This window comes from Gossypium hirsutum, chromosome A07 (genome assembly GCF_007990345.1).
Source record: "Gossypium hirsutum isolate 1008001.06 chromosome A07, Gossypium_hirsutum_v2.1, whole genome shotgun sequence".
NCBI classification, from domain to species: domain Eukaryota; kingdom Viridiplantae; phylum Streptophyta; class Magnoliopsida; order Malvales; family Malvaceae; genus Gossypium; species Gossypium hirsutum.
Genome location: NC_053430.1, coordinates 48,971,430 through 48,979,728, shown reverse-complemented (window position 1 = coordinate 48,979,728; position 8,299 = coordinate 48,971,430). Strand labels below are relative to the sequence as shown.

At 38.5% G+C, this 8,299-nt stretch overlaps 1 non-coding gene across 1 annotated transcript; it reads left to right on the top strand.

The window, feature by feature from the left end:
- Positions 1 to 5,598: 5,598 nt before the first annotated feature.
- Positions 5,599 to 5,704, top strand: LOC121203848 (small nucleolar RNA R71). Its single transcript, XR_005898783.1, has one exon. It is a non-coding gene; the product is annotated as a small nucleolar RNA R71 (small nucleolar RNA).
- Positions 5,705 to 8,299: the final 2,595 nt, after the last annotated feature.

Genomic DNA, 8,299 nt, shown 5'->3' with positions numbered 1-8,299 from the left:
CGACTATTGGCAACTGAACAAATTGACTATCAAGAATAAGTACCCCTTACCGAGGATTGATGATCTATTCGACCAGTTGCGAGGAGCCTCAGTCTTCTCTAAGATTGATCTCCGATCAAGGTACCATCAATTCAGGGTCAAAGAGACTGATTATACAAGACAGCATTTAGGACTCGTTATGGATATTACGAGTTCCTAGTGATGCTGTTTGGATTGACGAATGCACCAACGGCTTTCATGGATTTGATGAATCGAGTGTTCCAGCCCTATCTGGATCAGTGTTTGGTGGTGTTTATAGATGACATTCTGGTGTATTCGATGACAGAGGATGAACATGATTCTCATCTCAATATTATTCTGCGGATTTTGATGGAGAAACAATTATATGCTAAATTTAGTAAGTGTGAATTCTAGCTTCGAGAGGTAACTTTTCTAGGTCATGTGGTATCCGCTGAAGGGATTAGTGTTGATCCTCAAAAAATTAAAGCGGTTCTGGATTGGAAGCAACCTAGGTCGGTGTTAGAGATTCAAAGTTTTCTAGGTCTGGCAAGGTATTATAGACGGTTTGTTGAGGGGTTTTCGTTGATTGCTGCACCTCTAACTAAGTAGTTGCATAAAGGGTTACCGTTTAAATGGATTGATAAGTAGTAGGAAAGTTTTGAGAAAGTTAAGAAAGTTCTAACTGAGGCCCTTGTCTTAATACAGCCAGAATCTGGGAAGGAATTCATTGTCTACGGCGATGCATCACATGTTGGCTTGGGATGTGTACTGATGCAAGACGGTAAGGTAGCGGCATATGTGCCTTATCAGTTTAAGATGCATGAGGTGAACTATCCAACACATGACTTGGAGTTGGCTGCGGTGGTATTCGCACTGAAGATTTGGAGGCATTACCTGTATGATGAGAAGTGTATCATTTACATAGATTACAAGAGCCTCAAGTATCTCCTCACTCAGAAGGAATTAAACCTTAGGCAGCGTGGATGGATGTAGTTGCTTAAGGATTATGATTGTTTGGTTGAATACCATCATTGTAAGGCTAATATGGTAGCCGATACACCAAGCCGTAGGGCTGTTACTGATTTGAAGGTGATGTTTGCTCGTCTCAACTTATTCGACGATGGCAGTTTACTGGCCAAACTTCAAGTTAAACCGAGGTGGATTGAACAGATTAAAGGTAAGCAGTTGGAGGATGAGCCACGGGTTCTCATTTCCAACAGATTGAGAATGGGGAAACGTCAGGTTTTGGGATGAATAGCGAAGGGGTACTTTGTTTCCATAGGAGAATCTGTGTACCGAAGGATACTAATTTGAGGCAATTTATACTCCAAAAGGCACATAGTAGTCCTTATGCTATGCATCCTGGCGAGAATAAGATGTACCGAGACCTTCGGGAGTTATATTGGTGGCCAGGACTTAAACGTGAAGTTACTGATTTTATGAGTAAGTGCCTTACTTGCCTGCAGGTTAAGGCAGAGCATCAGTTGCCTTCAGGGTTACTGCAGCCAGTTAAGATTCCACTTCGGAAGTAGGAGAGAGTAACTATGGACTTTGTTAGTGGGCTACCCTTAATGCCTACTAAGAAGGATTCCGTATGGGTCATCGTTGATCGACTGACTAAATCTACCCATTTTATACCTGTTCCTATCGAGTACTCGTTGTAGAAGTTGGCTAAGTTGTATGTGTCTGAGATAGTAAGACTGCATGGGGTATCAGTTTCTATAATATTTAATAGAGATCTTCGCTTTACGTATCAATTTTGGAAGAAGTTAGACGAGGCATTGGGTACTAGGTTGGACTTCAGTACTGCGTTCCATCCTCAGACAGACGGTCAGTTGAATAGGGTGATTCAGAAATTGGAGGACATGTTAAGAAGTTGCGTGATTAACTTCTTGGGTAGTTAGGAGGATTACTTACCATTGCCAGAGTTTGCATACAATAATAGCTACCAGTCTAGCATCCAGATGGCACCTTACGAGGCATTATATGGTCGTAGGTGTCGTACTCCTTCATGTTGGACTGAGTTGGGTGAGCGACGTGTTCTAGGTCCTGAGCTAGTATATGATACAAAGGATAAGGTCGGATTAATTTGGGATCGACTGAAGGTAGCATTAGATAGACAGAAGTCTTATGCGGATCTGAAGCGGAAGGAGATCGAGTTTTCTGTGAGGGATTTTGTGTTTCTTAAGGTCTTGCCATGGAAGAAAGTATTGAGGTTTGGTCGAAAAGGCAAGTTAAGCCCTAGGTTCATTGGGCCTTATCGTAAAGTGAAGTGTGTGGGACCGATAGTCTATCAACTTGAGTTACCTCCAAAATTAGACTGGATTCATGATGTGTTCCATGCTTCTATGTTGAGGCGATATCACTTTGATCTTGCACATATCGTCTCGACGAAGGAGATTGAGGTTAGGCCTGATCTAACTTTTGAGGAGGAGCCAATTCAGATTTTAGACTGCAATATGAAAGTTCTAAGGAGGAAGTTCATTCCACTTGTTAAGGTGCTATGGCATAATCACAGTTCTGAGGAAGCCACGTGAGAACCCGAGGAGGCGATGTGACAACAGTACCCTCACTTATTTTGATCAGGTAAATTTTGATGCTATAATTTCTTTTAGGGGTAGAGTTGTAACACCCCAAAATTTAGGTATTTACTTTTGTGTGTGTTGTGTTGCATAATTGTATACTTGCTTCAATGGTTGAGGGTCCGGATGAGTGATGGAGGGCTCCTAAGTTCAAGCCTTGGCTTGTGTAAAATTTTGATTTTTGGTTTAAGTAAACCCTGTCTCCTGTTAATGTGAATTATAAATTTGTATGGGTTAAGCGTGTCATAAATAGCCTGCTGGTCCAAGGGCTAACGGCGTGGTTCTATTGTCAAGGGACTCGAGTTCAAGTCTTATTGCACCTGAAAGGGTGTTTTATTTTGCTTATTGTCGTGTAGGTATTTGGGTGCCAGTGGAACTCTGTAGCTTGGGGCGGTTGAGGAGTTTGAAAGATGAAGGGGAGTGTATAGTCGAAAGTTAGGAGATGTAGGGGAAATTTGAGTGGCAATCGATTTGAGGAGGTGGGAAGAGTTTGTAGGAGGAAATGAAGGAGTGATGGTTGAGAGGATGTGTTAGTTTCGTTAGTGGACTCTAGGTATTAAAGAGAATTCGGCTTTGAGTTTAGGGAACTTCTTCTGTTTTTCATTTTTGGTTTTGGCAACTTGTGCTTCTTTTTAATTTTGTTACTAAAGTCGTTCTTTGCTTGAATTGCGTTTGGGGTACGTTTGGTTCGCTGCTTCATTGGTTCCAGTCTTCTCCTTAACCCTAGCGCACTGATTTCTGTCCATCTTTTCTTTTTTGATTTGGTAACTTACCCTTTGGGCTAAATATCATTTGTCCATCTTCTCACAATTTCGTTTCGATTTTGAGCCTTGTTTGGGGAATCGAATCTTTCGTTCTTCACTCTCTTGCTCTCTGTAAACTTGTCTTGATAGATTGCTTTTCTCTCAACTATTTACTTCTACTTTGAACGAACCCTGCTAAGGCCTAGATATCGTCCTCATCTTCTTTTCTTTTTTGTGTTTGACCGTTTCATGCTGTGGGACTATTAGAATCCCCTTGTGTTATTAGTAACTACTCCCTAGTCGAACCTTATTCGGTTTTCCTCACAAAGGTTCAACTTATGTATCTCTTAGGCCGAACAATTGCACTTCCTCTTTTGTCATAGGGAGATATTCTTTTAGCACTTCTCTTTCTGTACGATTGTTGTTAGGGAATCAATTTCCTTAAACAAGGTGTGGAGCCGATTGCTTCCCTTTGCAAGTGATAATTCCTCTATTGGTAAGTGTTTAAGATCTAGATGTGTTTGTGTGGGATCACAGATTCTTATGAGTCGGTTAATTGTTCTTGTGAAGGGTTAAGTGTTGGGGAGAATACGTGGTTTGGAACAATGAGGGGCTACGATTGTTGATTGGTAAGTAGTGATGATTTGGTTAAAGTATTTTTATTCAATGGCAGTATGGTTTTGAATTAACGAGGGTGCTAGACTAATGAGAGGTTGTGGTTGATCATAGGTTCTCGATCTCAGAGGCATTTCGGTTGCAATTCCGTAACAGGCGTGTAATCACACTGCTTCAATCGTTAAACAGTAAAAGCCAGAATACTTTTACCATCGATGCCACGTGGGGGTACGCTCGCCCCTGTGGTCATCTAATCGAATAAGCACGAGCATGCGATTGTAGAGACCATCATGAGCGATCTAGTGGGCATAGGTCGTTTGGGCCATGTTAGGCTGAAATAGACAGTGTAGGCCCCATGGGCTCATAGGCCCACACGGGTAAACCACACGGATGTGTGGAGTATAATGCGCCAAGCTGTGTAGTTTAAATGGCCAAGGTCATTATCGAGCTTAATGGGCTTGGGCCTATTTTCATTTTTTAATTGATAATATTGCACGGGTCGAACGAGACGACTGTGGACCTACTGTTGGGTCGGTAAGTATACCTAGACCCTAATTTATGTTACGATTGTTATACCCCAATGTTGTAAATAACAGATATACCCCTAGGTTATATATGAAAGTTTTGAGCATGCCATCTTTATTATATCTACATTTATATTATGTTGCATTGCATGGGGTGGGACTTATGATATTGGAAGAAGTGTACTGGAAGGCTATAAGCTTACTACTGGTAGCTCTGCTCCAAATACTGTTAGTGTTGCAACCGGTACTATTTTTTGGGGTGTAGGGATAGGTGGGTCGATTTTATCCCCACATGGAGTGTAGGGCTGGACGGAGTAGAGTATAGAGGATGGATGGGTAGGAACTCTGTATGCATTCCTGATACTGTACTGAATTAGGCTAAGGCCCACACTGATACTGCTACTGTATTAGGCTAAGGTCCGTACTGATATTGCGACTAATATGGGCTTAGGCTCAGACTATTCAACATTGTATGTTTGATTGATCGATAAATATGGATTACACACTGAGTTTCCATAAAATCAACTTTTTTGCATATCTGTGTAGGTAATCTTTAGGCGAGCTAGTTCTACGAAAGACTTGGAGATGGCCACACCACTGATTATGTTTTCATTTTGAATTTAGTAAAAGTAGTTTTATATGGGTAAATTTTATGTAATAAGGTCATTTTCAAGTTTTATTTTTATTTGGGAATTTATTTAAAATAACTTATATCTGTTAGCAATAGGATTTGGGTTTTCAAAAGGTAAATGATTTCCAAGTACTATACCACGTAACTAGTTTCAAAAGCTTCCGTAATAAACAATATTTTAAAATGTAACAACAATTTAGTATGAAACATGTTTTGTTTAACGCACCTGTAATTTAGCAAATAAATGAAAGAAGATAGTTTTTCATAAAGATAGTAAACAAGGTTTTAACACGAGCAGACTTTTCTAATAGAACTACGTTTTTCAAAAATCTCTCCAATGTAACATCACATATGTGGCCATAACGTCTAAGCTGGGTTCTGAGTGTTAGAGGCTTCATTGTAAGACTTATCCGACAAAGTTTCATTAGCTAAAGGATCAACCACCATCTGTGTCTGTGCATTCAAACCATTGTAGAATATCTCCATTTGGGTCCAATACTGAAATACATGCAGAAGACATTTCCTAAGAAATTTTTTGAATCTTTCCCATATTTCATATAGTGTTTCATCCTCTAGTTGCTTGAAGGATGTTATGTCATTTCTCAGTTTATCATTCGTATTGGGTGGGTTATATTGTAGCAAAAATCTTTAACAGAGATTATTCCATGATTCTACTATTCTAGATGGTAAAGCATTAAGTGATGTTCTAGCAAGATCTCCTAAAGAACATGGAAATAGTTTGAGTTTTAAGGCATCATCTTATTGTCTGAAAGAATCACAGACCTACAAGAAAAATCTCAAGTGTAATCTAGGATCATCAGTTGGAAAACCACCAAACTGACCAATTGATTGAAGCATATTACACATTACAAGTTTCAGTTCAAAGTGAGGAGCTTGAATTTGTGTCCTAACTATTCTAGGATTCAGGTTGTGTAAGATGCGTACTACATTCTCTCAAATAGGCCTATATCGATCATCAAACATCTCAGCAACAAGAGGATTAACACTCGAAGCTCTTGGATTAAGTTCTCATTCATAGTAGGTGGATTTTTACCGTCTTGATTCATTGCTTTTATTCTCTTCCCCTTCTGAGCAAGGTCCTTTCAATTTCTAGATCTAAAGGATAGAGTCCTTCAGTAAGAATACCTTTATGCATACAGCTAATAACAAACATGTTGAGATTACGAAACAAACAATTGCAATAACAAAAACTAAGGTTACCAATCACTAATCCCCGACAACAGTGTCAAAAACTTGTTACATGTGAATATGATATGTGAGTTGTGCAAGTAGACACGATGAATCAAGTAATAAAATGATAAGTGAGTATCGTTCCCATGAGGATTGGATGAGTGCTCTTTATCTAAGTTATCACAATTGAACAGAAAAGATAAATGTACCGAATGGTGCTTAATTAAATTAAAATGGGATTAACACATTAGAAGTGAGAGTAGTGAAGTATACTAGTAGAGATTACCATTGCAACAAATCAAACAAGAGTACTAAAGACTTTAGCAAAGTTGGAGTATTGGTCGTGAAGGTTGGGCTTACTAAGGGATTTGTTCTGCCTCGCAAACAATGTCGTGGCAAAACTACTGTGAACTTACTATTCAAGTGGGTACTAATGTGGTTTACCCCTGTCAAAAGCAAGACCTAAGGTTACTCACCCTTAAAGCACTATATGTCTATAGGCTCAGGATTCACAACTACCATTAATGCTCAACCCTCTAAACCATATAAGGTAAGGCTTTATGTCTAAAGTTTACACGAGTATTTCACTCAAAACTCACTTATATTACTGAACTTCGGTCCAAGTAACCTTATCCTGTCAGTTTCAAGCTACCTTAACACTTATTGAGTATTCATCAACACTCTCTTAAGCATTTAAACAAAAATAGGCATTGAGTAAAGAGGTAATATAAACAATATTAATCCATAAACATTAATCGAAGTTAAAATATCATCCAAAGCAAACCCTAGCCGTATTAAGTTAGCTCATACCTAGGCTACATAATTTCAAGAACAGAATCCTCAATATCCAAAAAATTACAATTTAAAATAGAAGAATTGAAACAAAATGCAAAAGAAGAAATCTGGGTTAAAAATTCCAATCGCTTTCGACTCAACATCTTGTTGCTCGTCCTTACCAAAGTTTAACGGTTAGCTCAACTTGCATTTCTTGCCACAATGAGACCTTTGTCCGAGCTCTTGTCACTTTTTCTTCTTTTTTTTTTTCACTTTTATACTTGGGTTGTCCTCTAAGGTAAAAGTTTAACAGTTAGCTCAACTTGGTTTTTCCCTAATTTTGAGGTGAATATTCTCCATTACATGTACACGTAGGGGACCAAACGCTGAGTGTTATCATTGTTGACTGGGTGTTTGTCTGTTCTTCACTAGCATTGCCATGGCAACCTCTCATAATGCTTTAGCAAACCTCCATCCTCTACTATCCTGCTCCCTTAAACCTATCATTCAGCTGCAACAAGACCTTTCCACAAGCAATTAAAAGTAAAGATGTAATAAAGTAATCATCATCTCAAGTTTTTAGATGCACCGCTCGATTAACTAGAAATGATCATGCAATTACCTAAAATAATGCTAATTTTACTGAAGTACAAGCAATTAATTAAGTCTAAGAGTATGAAATATAACACTTTTCAAGAGCTATTATTAGGGTAGGAGAGAATCGACCAAGCTTCTTTCTTCTTTCATGGTTTGTAAAACAAGCTTGCTTTTCATAAATTTTATGTTTCTGAGATCGTTGTAGCTTAATCTAACTAACCCAGTGATACGTGATTTTTTGTGACAAGTTTTAAATATTTATAATGAATCATTCTTGAAACTAACTATTATCACGATGAACGCAAGTGTACCTATCGAACAGTAGTATAGTTTTAGCAAGACCGGATTGTTGAACCCAAAGGAACTAAAAGTACTAGTAATGACTGTCTTTTTATTTTCTAGCCTAAGAATAAGGGGGCTTGTTTTAAATAACTAATTAAATAAACTAAGAATTCACAGAAAATAGAATTGGGGGATTACTTTTGGAAAAACAATTGAATTAAGACAATACCTAAGGAAAAATCCACCTAGACTTCACTTGTTATTTGACTCTGAATCGGACGATTTATTCATTTGACTTGATCCGTAGAAATCCCTAAGTTATATTATTATCTCTCTCGAGACTAACATAACCCTAGGTTG